Source organism: Electrophorus electricus, chromosome 4 (genome assembly GCF_013358815.1).
Source record: "Electrophorus electricus isolate fEleEle1 chromosome 4, fEleEle1.pri, whole genome shotgun sequence".
Lineage (NCBI taxonomy): Eukaryota > Metazoa > Chordata > Actinopteri > Gymnotiformes > Gymnotidae > Electrophorus > Electrophorus electricus.
The window spans coordinates 440,773-458,043 of record NC_049538.1 but is presented as its reverse complement, the minus strand read 5'-3'; the positions used below and the strand labels follow the sequence as shown (position 1 = coordinate 458,043).

Below are 17,271 nucleotides of genomic sequence, written 5' to 3'. Positions count from 1 at the left end.
TGATGGTTAACAGTATTCATAGCCAGTCTTGGTGATGATCTCACTGGGGGGTTCAGGTCAAATCCTGTATATATGAATATATAGAATATTCCAAAAAGCAAATTCTTTAAAAAACACATTATCATAAAACACTATATGCATTCATGCATCTCAAAAATTTGCAATATTTATAGTTGATTTTTGACCCCTGTCTCTCAGACACCCTGTATGTGATGCGATCTAACCATCGTCTCTCAGACACACAGAGACCCAACACTCTCTCACTACACTCTGTCACTCAGCTACATTCTTCTCCATTAACAGCTGGTGTTATTCTTGGTATTTGCTTTGCTCCACCTCCTCTGCCTATGAGATCTAACAAACACAGAACCAGGAATCCCCTTCAGATTAAACTAAACTGATCTCAGAGTGTTGCTCTCTCTTTGTAGGACTGCAGTAAAATGAAAAAAGGCATTATTTCAGTAGATAATGTCCAGTCTGTCTGGATCTACTAACGGATCCAGTTGATACTCCTTGTGGACATAGTTTCTGTATGGTGTGTATTGATGACTGCTGGGATCAGAACGATCAGAGGGGAATCTACAGCTGCCCTCAGTGCAGAGAGACTTTCACTCCAAGACCTGTTCTACGTAGAAACAACATGCTGGCTGAAGTGGTGGAAAAACTGAAGAAGACAGAACTCCAAGCTGCTTCTACTGCTCACTGTTACACTGGACCTGCAGATGTAGAGTGTGATTTCTGCACTGGGAGAAAACTCAAAGCCATCAAGTCCTGTCTGATGTGTCAGGCCTCCTTCTGTGAAACTCATCTCAAACCTCACTATGAAGTTCTTGGCTTGAAAAAGCATAAGTTGGTCAAAGCCTCCTCAGACCTACAAGAGAAGATCTGCTCTCAACATGATGAAATGATCAAGATCTACTGTCGTACTGACCAAAGCTATATCTGCTTTATGTGTACAATGGAGGAACATAGAGGCCATGATACAGTCTCAGCTGCAACAGAAAGAACCCAGAAACAGGTGAGACCAAATCTTTTGCATTCAGTTCATGCTAACTCTATGTCTGATCTGTAATCAGTTACTTTAATCCATAGTAGGTTTTAAACTTTCAGTTCGGTATCTGAATTCATGGGATTTATGTTGGATTATTAAACCTGCAAGTGTTGTGATTAACGAAGTGCTAAATACATTTTCCATATTTAGTTTTGTAATAAACGAGTCAGACCAGTCAGTGAACATTGCCCAATCAACACCAATCCAACAGGATTTTACAGCATTTCTAGAAGTGCACACATGGCTGTGATGACTGAATTGCAATAATTCACAAGGAGATGAATGGAACGTACTTGTACTTGAGTGGTTTAAAGAAGGAGCAGAGGAAACATCAGCAGAGAATCCAGGAGAAAGAGAAGAAGGTCCAGGACCTGACACAGGCTGTGGACAGTCTTAAGGTGAGCACTGTGCAGACAGCTGCTGGAACAGCTCATTCAGACCTCAACAAGGCCTCTCCTACAGTCAGCCAATGAGGAGAACAGTGTTGGGACACTTTGATATCCTACACAACCACAATGTGCACTATCCAGGGTCACAGTGAGGGGATGAATGATAGTTCAGCTTTAAATAGACCTTCATCTTGTCTGTGTGTCTCCTAACAGCGCTCTGCACAGGCAGCAGTTATGGACAGTGAGAGGATCTTTACTGAGCTGATCCGCTCCATTGAGAAAAAGCGCTGTGAGGTGAGAGAGCTGATCAGAGATCAGGAGAAGACTGAACTGAGTCGAGCTGAAGGGCTCCTGGATCAACTGGAGCAGGAGATTGCTGATCTTAAGAGGAGAGACACTGAGCTGGAGCAACTCTCCCACACAGAGGATCACATCCATTTCCTCCAGGTAACAATGTCTGTCTCAGCTACAGAGGAACCTGCTTCTCAACTAGTTTCTATAATGACTCCTAACAAAAACTCATTAAGACCACAATAAATATAACTGTCTAATAACAAATGTGACTTTGGTTTGATTTGGCGTGAGAGCATTCATTCCTCTTGTGCACCTTTATCCTTCTCCTTATGTTTTCTTCTCTTTGTAGAGTTTCCAGTCTCTCTGTGTCTCTTCTGGATCTGAGGACTCTCCCAGCATCCCTGTCCATCAACATCTCTCATTTGATGGAGTGAAGAAATCTCTCTCTGATCTGAAAGAGTGACTAGAGGAATTCTGGAAGGAAGAATTCAACAAAATACCTCCACATAGTGAGAAGAGTTGTCCTGCTGTGAAACATAATGATGGTAATCTCTATTTACTTGTGATCAACACTTGTCAGTTTTGGGTTTTTCTGATATGGCAACCAATCCTGCTTAAACAACACTATAGTTTAAAGGGCTAACAAATCTAACTCCCAAGAACAATTCTAGAATGTCTTTCGTAAGTATTTTTATATTAGCTTAAGTTCACATTCTACCTTTATATTCACATAGTAAAAAAAGAAGTGATCCTCCCCCCAAAAGGGAGCCGAAGACCAGAGAAGCCAAAGATCAGAGGAGCTTTCCTCAAATGTAAGACACATACATACACACACACACACACACACACACACACACACACACACACACACACTCATAGGAGTTTTAATAGGAACATGCCTGTATTACCTTTGTGACTGACACCATGTAATCTTTAAAGTACAAGTAAATTTTAATTTGTAAATAAAAACCTATAACTCTTTATTGTTTCAGATTTCTGTCATCTGACTCTGGATCCCAACAAAGCACATCGTTGCCTTAGTCTTTCTGAGAATAATAGAGTGGTGATATGGAGTGGGGGCTCCAGCCATACTCTGCTCATCCAGAGAGATTTGATGGTTGGGTTCAGGTGTTGTTTAAGGAGAGTGTGTGTGCACACTGTTACTGGGAGGTTGAGTGGAGCAGTAAGGGAGGTATGTACATATCAGTCTCATATAAAGATATCAGCAGGAAAGGACTGGGTTATGACTGTGGGTTTGGACACAACTCTCAGTCCTGGAGTCTGCGGTGTTCTTCCACTCTCTCTTTCTGGCACAACAACATTAAGACTGAGATACCAGGACCACCGTCCTCCAGAATTGGAGTGTATGTGGATCACAGTGCAGGAACTCTGTCCTTCTACAGAGTCTCTGACACAATGACCCTCCTACACACAGTCCACACCACATTCACTCAGCCCCTCTATGCTGGCATCTGTGTTTATGGATCAACTGTGAGGTTGTGTGATCCCAAATTATGTGTTTGTGGTATATTAAGGATAAAGAAATCATGCACATTGTCACATTTTTATCAGTAAAACTGCTAAAATTGATTAGGACATTAAAGTTGTGGCAACAAGTGTCACAAGTTTTATATAGATCACCGATTACCATACAGTGACTAAAAAGTATTTGTGAGTAGTTATTGGAATCATTAAAGAAAACTACTTTTAATTTGATTTCAATCAAACTTAAACTTTTATGAAAAAATGTATTCAGCTTCATCCTTTCATATCACTTCTCCAAAGACTCTAGAAACCATGGCAGACCTTGTAGTTTCTCAACTACTGAATCTGGGATGAACTGGATTTGTCCACTCAAACTCAGGTTTCAGATTTCATTGAAACAGCTTAGTTCTGCCCTCTTTTGGTGATTTAGAGTAATGCGTCAGATGCAGACCCCGTGTATTTGCTGTGTGGTGGACCATAGGGACCACACTTCTCAGGAAAATATAAGGCAACATTTACATCACACATCAGATCTCGATGAATTAAAGATTCAAATTGAAAAACTTTACTGATATAAATTGTGTTTGTTCAGAACAAAATGCTGAAACTGAAAGTAAAAAATATAAACTGCACTTCCCACAACATCTCCTGGGAGCTGGACCAGAAGCCCAACCACCTGTAGCTTCCACTTTAAGGGAAACTTGTATAAGAACACAGCTAGGTATGAAAAGCCTAGCTTGATTCATTCACTGTCCAAATATTATCGTAGTATTTTTCATACAGTGTAGTTCTCTAGTCTTTCTAGGGACTGACCTGCCACAATAATGTTCTACTAACATGATGTTGCTCTGTGTATCTGCACCTTCATTTCTGCTTTTCTAAATGGGGATGTTACATACAGTCTAGGACATTAATGTGCATTTAATAGTATATTATATAGAAGGCAGGAGAAGGTGGATGGTGTCGTGGGGGATCTCCTCCCAGACCTGGATCAGGGCATCAGTGACCTCCCGGACAGTCCGTGGTGCTACTTGACAGAGTCAAATGCACTGATACTTAAAGTCCAAGAGGTTCTCAGTTGAATTCAGGTCTGGGGAATGTGAGGGCCAGTCACCAGAATCACTGCCTTGGTCATCCAGGAACTGCCTTCACACTCTGGCCACATAAGGCTACGCATTGTCCTACACCAGGAGGAACTGAGGGCCCTCTGCACCACTGCACGCTCTGACAATGGATCTGATGTTTTCATACTGCTGCCTAACTGCAGTCAGGGTGCTGCTGGCTATAAAGTGAAGTTTTTGTGACCATCCAAGGATGTGCCTCCCCAGACCATCACTGACCACTACTAAACTGATCATGCTGAATGATATTTCAGGCAGCATAAAGTTCACCACAGCATCTCCAGATACTTTAATGTCTGTTACATGTGCTCAGTGTGAACCTGCTCTCATCTGTGAAGAGAATAGGGCAGTGGTGCTGGACCTGCTGGTCTTGGTGTTCTTTGGGAGAATGCCAGGCAAGCTGCACGGTGCTGGACCGTGAGCACAGGTCTCACTGGAGGACGTGGGGCCCTCATGCCACCCTCATGTAGTCTGTGTCTGACAGTCTGGTCTGAATCATGCACATCAGTAGCCTGTTGGAGGTCATTTTGTAGGGCTCTAGCAGTTCTCCTCCTGTTCTTCCTCACACACTGTCTGGTGTTCAGGAATGCACATTGCTGCTGTAATACTGTCTGGTGTTCAGGAGTGCACATTGCTGCTGTAATACTGTGGTGTACAGGAGTGCACATTGCATAAAATGAACAAAAGAGGGCAACAATAGTAATAGGTCATTCTACACTGCTAAAAAAAACTGAATCACATCTTTTACTAAAATACATTAAGCATATTAACGCATGTCTCTGTGACATTTGTGTTTTGTAATAACGAGTCTGTAAGAATACAATTGAAGTTAATACAAAATCACTGTTACTGTAGGGTGAAAATCATGTTTCTCACAGGCATGGATTGTGTATGTGACTACTTATTCCAGTTCTTGTGGGGTAGTTGCAGCTCAATAGTTACTGTAGTTGGCTAGTAATCAGAAGGTTGCTAGTTCAAGCCCCACCAGTGTGAAGTTTTCACTATTGGACCCTGAGCAAAACCCTTACCCTACATTTGCTTGAATTGCACTCAGTCATAAAGTTGCTTTGGTTAAAACTGTCAGCTAACTGCTGCATGATGTAAATAAAATACAGGAGTCATCACTTTTCCATTGTTTATGTTTTGTTGTAGATGGGAAACTTGCTGAAAACAAACTGAAAATGCTAGTTTACACAAAACAGCATTTCCAGGTAATCCAAATTCATTGAATAAAAACTATACCTGTACAGAGGTATATAATGCACCAATTAGACTTGTATTACAGTCGACAGTGACGGTATGTGTTTATAATAATGTGCCAGTGAAGGAATTAGGCTCATATTGTCACAGTGGGCTGGTCATCCATCAGGAGGGACACACCCACTCCTGCTCAGAACTGTACCACACACCTGCCATGGTCCCCATCACCCACATATTAACTTGAACCACCTGTTCCTTATTTTCCTCTTTCACTATTTAAGCCCACAGGTTCCTGAAATCAGTGCTTCACATTATTGGACCTTGGAACTACGTGCTTCGCCCGAGCTCAACACTGATCCAAGCCAAACGTCTGTTTTTGTTTCCTTTTGTCTGCATTGCAGCTAACCTTCTTTATGGAAAATAAAGAGGACTTTATTTCAGCCTCCCTCTCACTCTCTCTGTGCCGCCACCATGACCGAATGTGCAGCCATCTTCAAGTGAAGCCTGCAGCCCTGAGCACCTGCTTGCTGTTCAGATGGCGGCACTCGAACAGCAGAGGGGGGAACTAGGGAAGAGCCATTCCATGGTGCACGGCCTCAGACAATGCGTGAGGAATCTCGCCGCGAGTCCTGAGAGCGAAGTAACTCCGCCTACTACTACTCCTCTTCCAGAGGGGGTAAGGTCTGATCGCTACCACCAAGGTTTACAGAGGAGAACCTGCTAGCTGCATAGCTGCAAGGGGTTCACAGTGCAGTGTGGACTTTGGCTACCAGCACCTTTTGCCCGACCACACAAAGGTATCCTTCGTGATCTCCCAACTCACTGGGAAAGCTCATGCCTGGGGAGCTGCGCTAGTCACCCCCTGCTGAACAACTATGTTGGTTTCATAATGGAACTTAAGGTGGAACTTAACTATCCCCACCAGGGTAGAATCCGCGGGTAAGCCCGGCTGTGTCTTAGGTAGGGTCTGTGGTCAACTGCAGGTTATGCCATGGAGTTCTGGACGCTGGCAGCTGGAACCTGCTGGAATTAACCAGATCTGATAGACACAGGAGGAGTCTGATAGAAACAGGAGGCAGCCGCCTCTTGCAGGAGCAACATCGCCACTTCCACCAAGGGTCGCTGCACAGAGAGGTTACTTCACCAGCAGAACCAGGCGAAGCTTCCGAGGAACCCATGCATCTGGGCGTAGCCGGGGTACGACGTAAACCAAGGGAGCAGAGGAGAGGGAGTGATTCAGTGAGTTATTCCCCAACTCTCTCCATGTTCGAAATCCGCATATAAGTGTTGCACAAGGGCCGCTCTGCTTTTGCCACAGCGTTGCTGGACTCCGGGCTGACATGGAATTTGATGGATTGGAGCATCAGAAAGAAGCTGGGGATAAAGCTATTTCCCTGCCCTCTCCCACACGTGTGCAAGTCCTTGAGGACCTGTGGTTTTGGGGTTTATCACACGTCATTCCTAGTGTCCTCCTTGAAGTAAATGGGGAACACATGGAGCACGTGTCATTTTATTTGTTTTGTTCTCTCTCTCTCACCCCCACACATTAGGTTTCCCGCGGTTACGTTTGCACAACCCTCACCTGTCATGGACTGAGAATTACATCCTTGAGTGGGCACCCTCTTGAGACAGGTAATGTTTCCTCAACCAGGCTGTGCCTCTCCAGACAACAAGGGTTTCTCCATACCTAGGGAATACTGAGACCTTGCAGAGGTATTCAGCCCTGTTAAGGCCACACAGCTCCCTCCCCATGGTGAATTGGACTGTGCCATTACTCTGAGGGAGGGGGCTGTTCCTCCTGGGTGCAAGATCTATCCACTCTCCCAGGAGGAAGACCGAACAATGAAATAAATATAAATATATATGTGTATATATATATATATATATATATATATATATATATATATATATATATATATATATATATATATATATATATATATATATATATATATGTATGTTTCCTCTCTATACATTTAATACAACAATACTTTATCCTGTATATATAGTAGTAATAAGGGTTTCCTCTGTATATATTTAATACAACAGTACTTTATCCAGTATATATAGTATATATTCTTTAGATACATTTGATACAGCAGCACTTTTAGCATCATCTTTAGTGTTGCCTCAGGAAAAGCTATCGAAGAATTTTGTTCCAGCTCAGTGAAATGAAATATCCACCTTTTATACAATAATCACTTACACTGTAATACACAAGTCGTTCATATTGAATGACCACCCTGTCCTCGGCCCGTTGATATCTTTGTAGAATGTCTCTTCTTGTTGTTGTGTCCCCAGGCTATAGGTTGGTAATCCCATTTTACCTGTCCTGGTTTATTTTATTTGTTGTTCCTACTCTGCACTAAAACACAAGTCCTCTGCCCGGTGTTGCACTAGTAAGCAGCTGATGAGCAGCTACCCAAAGTAACTGTTTACAAGGACATATTTAATGCAGTACTTTATATTTTCCTGTTTTAGGAGACTGTCCTACAACTGTACCAGTTCACTCGGGGAGTATCAGCGCATGCCGCGATTCCCCCTTGACTATATTAGCTAGGATGCTACTAACTAGCTTTCCGAGCTGGTCCAGCCTCCACTGTACCATGCCACTACTCATGTTCCCAGTCAGATGGTACATATTTACATCTTTTAATGCCCTTTTTCGTAGGAAACGTAAATGTAAAATTCTGCCGTGGAGTAGGAATTCGACACAACACCGGGAACCTTATTGGTTTGTGTCTTATTAACTGACAGCATTTTGGACCAATAGGAGTGACCCTTTTGGCAGGCTCACTCAAGTCTTCTTTTGACATGCCCACACCAGCGGGCTCTAGAGACTTGAAGAAACTTGAAGAAAACACGCCCTGCTCTCAGTCTTGACAGGTAAGTTTACATTCAACAAAGCCAAATTATGATCAGTGTTTTTATTCTTTATATGTAGTTTTATATAAGCTGTTTTAACTTCTTGTTCTGTCTGTCTGTCACAACTATAAGTTGTAACGTATCACTAATATATAACGTAATATAATATGTGATACATGTTTACCAGAATGGCAGAGGCGCCTTCATTTTCTCATAAACATGATACTTTTCTTTTTTATACCTCAGAAAGCTTAAATATGCTGGTATGTAGTTTACTCTACCTGCTCCGCTTTAATAATGTGTTGGACTACTCCACAATAACCTGAATCGGTTTTGAGATTCCTACCGCAGTCATTGAGTAGAAATCCGATTTGGTAGAGTACGTGTCTCTACAACTACCATCGTTTATTTAAAACACTCTGAAGGCGTTTGTTTGCTTCCTAACTATTATGAAATGTTTTAAAATCGGCAGAATAATTGCACACGATAACACAGACTAGGGGTCTGTTTCTATGTGTACGTTTTCTAAAGCTCCAGGCCGTTTTCTGTTTTAATTTACACTTACGGCATTTAGCTGACGCTTTTATCCAAAGCGACTTACAATTATGACTGAGTACAACTTGAGCAGTTGAGGGTTAAGGGTCTTGCTCAGGAGGCCAACAGTGGCAACTTGGCGTTGGCGGCCTTCTAATTACAAGCCAAGTACCTTAACCACTGAGCTACCACTGCCCTAATTATTATCTTGCCGCTAATTATTGGCCACGACTGTATGATACAACAATAATAGTTTATTTTGTTCTGTTTCAGGATACAACACACAGCTCCTTTTTCGCCCCGTGTGCACACTGGCATTGCGGTAATGGCGGTGTAGTGGTTACATTAATTAACACAGGACTGTCTTTACCCGTGATGTGCCGTGGCGCAATTACCACGTAAAATGGGTAGACTAGGTACAGATCTCTATACCATTATTTATTTTCCATTACCACTTGCTCATTAGCATATCATAACATTGTCTGTTATTTTAATATTAATTAATAAGTGAAACTGTTAATCTAACATATTTTAACATTCACCCACCCACAGTAACGGCACACTCACAACAGATGGAGACCATTCACTTTAGGGTTTATCAATGATTCTCCATGGCCAAGATTATTTAATTTAAATAATCTTATTGTTAATTTAAAGTTACTGTTGCTCAGAGGAACAGAATTGTGGTTGTAGATGATTCCTCATCTCACTGCACAGGTTTTCAGTGGGGTTCAGACTGGAGACGGGTGACCACTGGAAAACCTCCCCTCTGTGATCAGTGAACCACTTCGTGTGTTTATATGAAGGATTCATATCAGTGTCCGGCTGGGAGATCCAGTGATGATCCAGATTTAACATCCTGAGAGAGGCAGTCTGCTTTTGCTCTGAAATGTCCTATAAACATTCTCCTCTCTCTGCCCACTTGTTCATTAGAGCAACTGGATTTCTGTAAAACTGCTTTGTGTTATTGTGTCTTATAAAAGGCACTACAGAAATAAACCTGAACGAAACTGAGTTAAACCTTTGTCATACAGAGCATTTCATTCTGAAAACTGGGAAATTTATCTAGTGATCAAATTAACAAGATTCTTTAGAACAGGATAAGAGGGAAATACAGCATTAAAACTATAGAGATCTATACAGAATACCTGCTTTAGGTTGTGCATAGGTTTTATAGCCTCTCCATTATAATGCTATACTACAGTACCTGCATATTAACTTATGTTCAGTAGTAGAAATGGCAGTTAGTGAGTTTAAATTAAACACATATAGCATTTAAATAATGTACATTTATTCTGAGGTTCCTGACCGCTATGTCCAATGAAAAACGACTAGTGCTTTGTGTGATAATATAATATAAGATTGTTTGGGCTTAGAAATGTGTTTGTCTCAACTTTTTGTAGGTTTGTGAAGTCCAGCTGGTTCTGTCTGAGAGCTTTGTTCAGAACATCATCCAGACTGAATCATGGCAGCAAAGGACAGTGACCGTGCTGACAGTATAAAAGGAAAACGTGCAAACTTCTCTGCTGAGGAGATGTTAGTAGAACCATTGATTCATACATGAAGTTACTAAAGAAGAGAAAAAAATTATCAAACTTAATTTGAAAATTCAGAAAAGCATCCAATCATTTACAGAACATATTAACAACGCATTAATAACCCTTCACCTAGTCACTACAACACATTAATAACTTCACCTAATCACTACAACACATTAACTCTTCACCTACTCAATATTAACACATTAACCCTTCACCTAGTCACTATAACACATTAATAACTCATCTAGTCACTACTACACATTAATAACCCTTCACCTAGTCACTACTACACATTAATAACTCTTCACTTAGTCACTACTACACATTAATAACCCTTCACCTAGTCACTACTACACATTAATAACTCTTCATCTAGTCACTACTACACATTAATAACTCTTCATCTAGTTATTACAACACATTAATAACTTCATCTAGTCACTACTACACATTAATAACTCTTCATCTAGTCACTACTACACATTAATAACTCTTCATCTAGTTATTACAACACATTAATAACTTCATCTAGTCACTACTACACATTAATAACTCTTCACTTAGTCACTACTACACAAACTGCCAGGTGAGTGATCTCTACATCTACTTAGTTATTCAGTGTAGATCTGAGCTCTAATGGAGTATCAGCACACCCTTTCCTATACAGCATCTCCTGTAGTTTATTCACTGGTTTCTGTCCCTCTGTCACTGATTGACTCAATGTCCTAACATGCCCTTTACCTGCTGTAACACAGTATTGAGTTTGTCTGTGTGTTGTTCAAACAGCTGCTGTTGGACTAAATTGAGGCAGGTGCTATTTGCACCAGACTGTAAATAACAATGTAAATAACCCCTCACTCCATATGTGGATATTACAGTATAGTGACATTCAGTAATAGTGTAAACCCCTCACTTAATATGTGCATATTACAGTATAGTGACATTCAGTAATAGTGTAAACCCCTCACTTAATATGTGCATATTACAGTATAGTGACATTCAGTAATAGTGTAAACCCCTCACTCCATATGTGGATATTACAGTATAGTGACATTCAGTAATAGTGTAAACCCCTCACTCCATATGTGGATATTACAGTATAGTGACATTCAGTAATAGTGTAAACCCCTCACTTAATATGTGCATATTACAGTATAGTGACATTCAGTAATAGTGTAAACCCCTCACTCCATATGGGGGTATTACAGTATAGTGACATTCAGTAATAGTGTAAACCCCTCACTCCATATGTGGATATTACAGTATAGTGACATTCAGTAATAGTGTAAACCCCTCACTCCATATGGGGGTATTACAGTATAGTGACAAACAGTAATAGTGTAAACCCCTCACTTAATATGTGGGTATTACTGTAGAGTGATAGTCTCTCACAGTGTAAACCCCTCACGCCATATGTGGGTAGTACAGTAACGTGATATTCAGACACAGTGTAAAGCTCTCACTCCAAATGTGGGTATTAGAACAGGAGACTCCAGGGCAAAACTAAAGAAAGAAAATTTGGACACTGCACCATATCTTGACTGGCTAAAAAAGTCTTGTAAATGATGGCCAACCTCTGAAATGTCTGCACGCTGTTGGCTTTCAGTAAAAATAGACTCTGTGTCACGTCCGCAGACCTGAGCGTCCCTCATTGTCACAGCAACCAAATCACTTCTGGGTTTTTCATCAGTTTCCATGGTTCCCTGTCTCCTCCCCTTTGTCTCCAGCTGTTCTGAGTTTGTCCCTAATTGTAGTCCTATGTAAACCCCGTTCCTACGTCTCTTGGTTGTTGGTCATTGTTTCAGTCACTACCTTTGTGTTTTGGTAATGTGTGTTTAGTTAGCTCTCAGTTCTCCTCGCTCACGTGTGTTTAGTCAGCTCTCGGTTTTCCTCGCTCATGTTTGTGTCTCTGGTAAGATCCCGTTTGTCCTAGCTCTTCGCTCGCACATGTTAAGTACTGTCCCGTTTTTATCTCGGCCCCCATTTTATGTACTTTCTCCCCACGCTCCCTGTTTAGTTACCCTTGCTGTCTTATTGATTTCCTTGTTTAGTTCCCTGCTGTTCGTGTGTCTATTGTACTTTCACTCTGTGTTTGTGTCTATGCTGCCTTACCCGTTATTGCTATCTGTTCTTGGTTCTGTTCTGATTGTTTTGTTTACTATTAAATAATTATTTATTTATTGTCAATTCCGTTATGACATCTCTTATTAGATCTGTTACATAACATCCCGCGCGTCAGCCCTTCGCGAATGTGTTCACCCGTCACCCCAACGTCGTTACACTCAGACACCCCACAAATATAAACCACACATCAAAATAAAAGCCCCATGGATATGGCCAACACCCCACAAATATAAACTACACATCAAAGTAAAAGCCCTGACAGCACAAATTGTGAGGAGAAATCCATGTCAATGACCTATTAATGCATATGCAAACACGAAAAGAGCAAAATTGCTTGTAAACCAGCTTATGCCACAGAATTAAAAAATACAAACAACACCATTAACCACAAAACAGATTTAAATATTCACTTATGTTAAAACAAACCACCCTGATGACCATAGAATGGATTTAACATTCACTTACACTTAAAACATTACACTTAAAGCACTAGACATCTCCATAGCACTCACTGCAGAGAAGTTTCACTGCCTCAGACAGTTCAAGCTGTTCAAAGGATTACAATCTGAAGATTGAATTGAAGGGACTCACAACCCAACCATACAGCTCAAACTCTCATCTCCAAATGAGGTCAAAGTCAAGTTAAATGCACCTACATAATTTTCAGCCTTATGTAGCAGTAATCTTAAAGCAGAAAGACTGTTTTAAAGGGGGGAACCTCTGTAACTTAGACGGGTCTCACCCATTACATCTGGGTAAAAAGATTTTTTCAGTTTAACTTATGTTATTTAACTGATATTGAATGATGAGATAGTGTACTTGATAATGGTATGTTAGTGTTTGAAGATTTGTGTAATGATTTCTCCTCATGTTCAGTCACTAGTCAAGTATATTAGTAATATTAGTTTCCAGAAGTTATTATATTTTTGTTCATGATGATGTCAGGAACAAGAACCATTAAGAGTCAAGTATATTAGTCAAAAACATGCTTCATCAATCACCAAACAGTAAAAAGTAAACAGTAAATTGTAAACAGAAATACCAGGTGAGAGTCATAAACAGAAATCCAAAACAAAGGTTCAAAACTGGGATAATCAAACACAAATAAAAACTCTTAGAATTGCTGGACATGATCAAATGTCACAAACAAACAAACAAACAAACAAACAGAATGACAAACAAAACTTAAATAAACAACCAAAGCAGTTAACCTATAAAGATGTCAACGTTTTATTTATTGTTCCATAACAGAGTGGTAACACATTTAGTTTACAAACACACTCTGTGTGTGTGTGTGTGTGTGTGTGTGTGTGTGTGTGATGGCTGAACCAGAGTGTGAAGTACATCGATGGTGAATGTGGTAGTGGAGATTGAGTGTGTGTTGAATGTGAGGGTGTGTGACTGGTCAAAATACTCAGTGGGCTCAGAGAGAGAGAGAGAATCTTCCTGATGATATTTACTGATCTTCCCCAAAGTCCATAATTAACAGAAAGACTAGAGAATGTTTTCTTCATAAACACATAATCCACATATAATCCCACATTTATTCTGATCATTTTCTGTCTTTCTGGATGGATCATTTGGGTCTCATTCATTCATTCTGTTGGATCATTTTGATTCTGTTCCTCCACAGCTGCAGCAGTTCAGAGTTTACCTTCAGAGCCAAAGACCAGAGAAGATTTCCTGAAATGTAACTAACACACACACACACACTTACACACACACACAAACACACACACACACAGAGAGAGAGACACAAAAGCACACTTACACATTAACTTACACTTGTACTGGTTTTAATATGAACGTGTCATTGTTACCATGACGACCACTAAATATTCATTATTGAAATGTATGAGGAGAGAGACAAACACAAATGAGTATATTTTAATTGACATTAGTAGAACTTGTAAATTAAAAGCTCAAATGCTCTTTTTTCAGATTTCTGTCAGCTGACTCTGGATCCAAACACAGCATATCCTATCCTCTGTCTGTCTGAGAGTAACAGAGTGGTGTCAGAGAGTGAGGGAGTCCAGCCATACTCTGATCATCCAGAGAGATTTGACTGGTGGCCTCAGGTGTTGTGTACGGAGAGTGTGTGTGGACACTGTAACTGGGAGGTTGAGTGGAGCAGTGTGGGAGGGGTGATCATATCAGTCTCATATAAAGATATCAGCAGGAAAGGACGGGGTAATGAGTGTCTGTTTGGACGCAACTCTCAGTCCTGGAGTCTGCGGTGTTCTCCCACTCTCTCTTTCTGCCACAATAACATTGAGACTGAGATCCCAGGACCACCATCCTCCAGAATAGGAGTGTATGTGGATCACAGTGCAGGAACTCTGTCCTTCTACAGAGTCTCTGACACATTGACCCTCATGCACACAGTCCATACTACATTCACTCAGCCCCTCTATGGTGGGTTCTGGGTTGGTTTAGGTTCAACTGTGAGGTTGTGTGATGCCAACTAATGTGTTTGTGGTATATTTTGTGGTATGTTGTGGTAAATAATGGAGGGAAGAAAATTAACTCAGTACTCCTAAAAGAAAACTACTAACTTTTGTTTTGCTGGCTTTAAATTACAATAGCTGATTTCTGTAAAATGTAGACACTGTGTTAAATTTTCATTATGTGTATAAAGATCTACATGTCTTGAATTTTCAATTGTGGATTTAGTGTTAGATAAATATCACATGTAGAATGAGAACAGTATGTTTGTATTTTCCTGGAATAAACTCCATCTGATTCTGCTTCATCTACACATCACCTCTCCAAAGACTCATTACCCCCTACAACCTAGAAACCAGACACAGACCCTGTAGTTTCTCATCTACTGTATCTGGGATGAACTGGATTTGGCTACTGAAACTTTGTTCAGATTTTATCCTGAAAAATTCAGCTTTCATTGACAGTGTTGTGCTGCCCTCTGGTGCTGATGTATAGTAATGCATTATTACTGTACTTTCAAGTTTCAAGTTTGGTTTATTTGTCACATACATAGTCATACACAGTATAACTCGCAGTGAAATGGTTGAGAGTGCTCTGTCCAAACTGAGGAAAAAGAAAACAGGGGTGCATAGAGAAATATATATTCTATATATGTACAAAAATATATTAAAATGTATGTACAATATATGTATATTACTCTAAAATCTCTGGGACTTCAGTACATGGAGTTTCTTTCCCTCTCTCACTCACTCACTCAATCACTCACTCATCAGCTATTGAGGCATCGCATGACCACACACTAAGGAAATAATCTATGCGTGTGTTATAAAATATGTAATGATTCAAATCATGATAAATGTATCATGTATGTATGTGTGATGGGTTAATCATGGGGTTGAATACATTTTCCTAAAATACTGAATATGTACTGTGTTAAAGATGCTGGTTAACTTTTTGAGTTAATGAACACTATTTAATCACTGTTTTCTGTTTTTAGTTCTTATGGTGTTTTTCAGGCTACCTGGAGCCTCACACCTTCAGGGATCTTCTTACAGCATCACCTGATTAAATCAGTGAATAGCGTCAAAGCTCGGAAAAATGAGTATAATACTTTAAAATGCCTCATGACTAAACCAAGTTTGTACAGAACATGATAGTTTAATCTGAAGCTGCTGTTCATTATGTAGGAGGGAGACTTTCCCTGTGCAGAATAACCTCCCTCACAATCATTTCCCTCCCAGCACTTGGTAGTTATTGTGGATTCTTCACAGGTTTTCATATATTGATATTAATGCATTTATATGTACCTTCACAAAGTGTCCTGGCTGGATGTTTAGATGTGTATAGATATGGATGGATGTGTTTAGATGTGTTTGGATAGTGGGCCTCTCTCAGCTCAGCAGTAACTCAGGCATATTTAACAGTGAATCACTGCTGTTACTTGACACTCATACCAGCACACAGTACCATACAACTTCCACTGTAGATTCCTGTGTTCAGAGACTCACTAGTGGTAAATGGTGTGGAGGTGAGTAATCAACTGTGGTAACTGACTGATTATGGCATTTTTTCTCTGGGCAGTGTGGTACAGCTCGGTACAGTTTCAAATCAGTGTTCACATTTTGTTGCTTTTTCCACTGATAGAGACCTGTACCATACTGGAGAAGCCAAACCGAATTTAAATACCCGTAGTGCTGGGGTACTAAGGGTGATGAGCTGGAACATATAAGCGGAGTTAGTAGCAGTTCCGATCACTGATTGGTTAAACACAATCATCACAGAATTGTCACTGAAGTCACCCAAACAACTACCATTTTTAAAAACCCATTGCCTACAATATCTTTTTAACAAGTGCGTAACTGGAAGATACAAGCTTGAGTAGATAACTAGTATAACAGGTGGCTTGCAGTGCCAGCCTTCCACCACCAGAGGGGGGCCATTTGCTGCAGACGAATCTGTGTTCATTAGTCTGATCTCATGTGGTCACACCCCTATATAACATCTTCACTCTTAGTAAAGCCTTGGTGTGTGTGTGTGTGTGTGTGTGTTATACATCTGCTAAGCTTGCTGGTAAACAGAATGTTTACCTGTAGGACGTTCTCTACTGGACTCCTCTTTCTCACCTGTGATGTGAGGGACAGTCTTCTCTTGTGTCTTCGTGTTTCCATCTTTCAGTTGTTTCTTTTGTTCTTTTCCTGCCATATTTTGGGAGAAAGACGAGG

General features: G+C 40.5%; 1 long non-coding RNA gene and 1 pseudogene across 1 annotated transcript; both read left to right on the top strand.

The window, feature by feature from the left end:
* Positions 1-517: 517 nt before the first annotated feature.
* On the top strand, positions 518-15,360 carry LOC113587899 (annotated as a pseudogene).
* Positions 8,366-9,959, top strand: LOC113587901. Its single transcript, XR_003411799.2, has 3 exons — positions 8,366-8,426; positions 9,213-9,355; positions 9,657-9,959. It is a non-coding gene; the product is annotated as an uncharacterized LOC113587901 (long non-coding RNA).
* Positions 15,361-17,271: the final 1,911 nt, after the last annotated feature.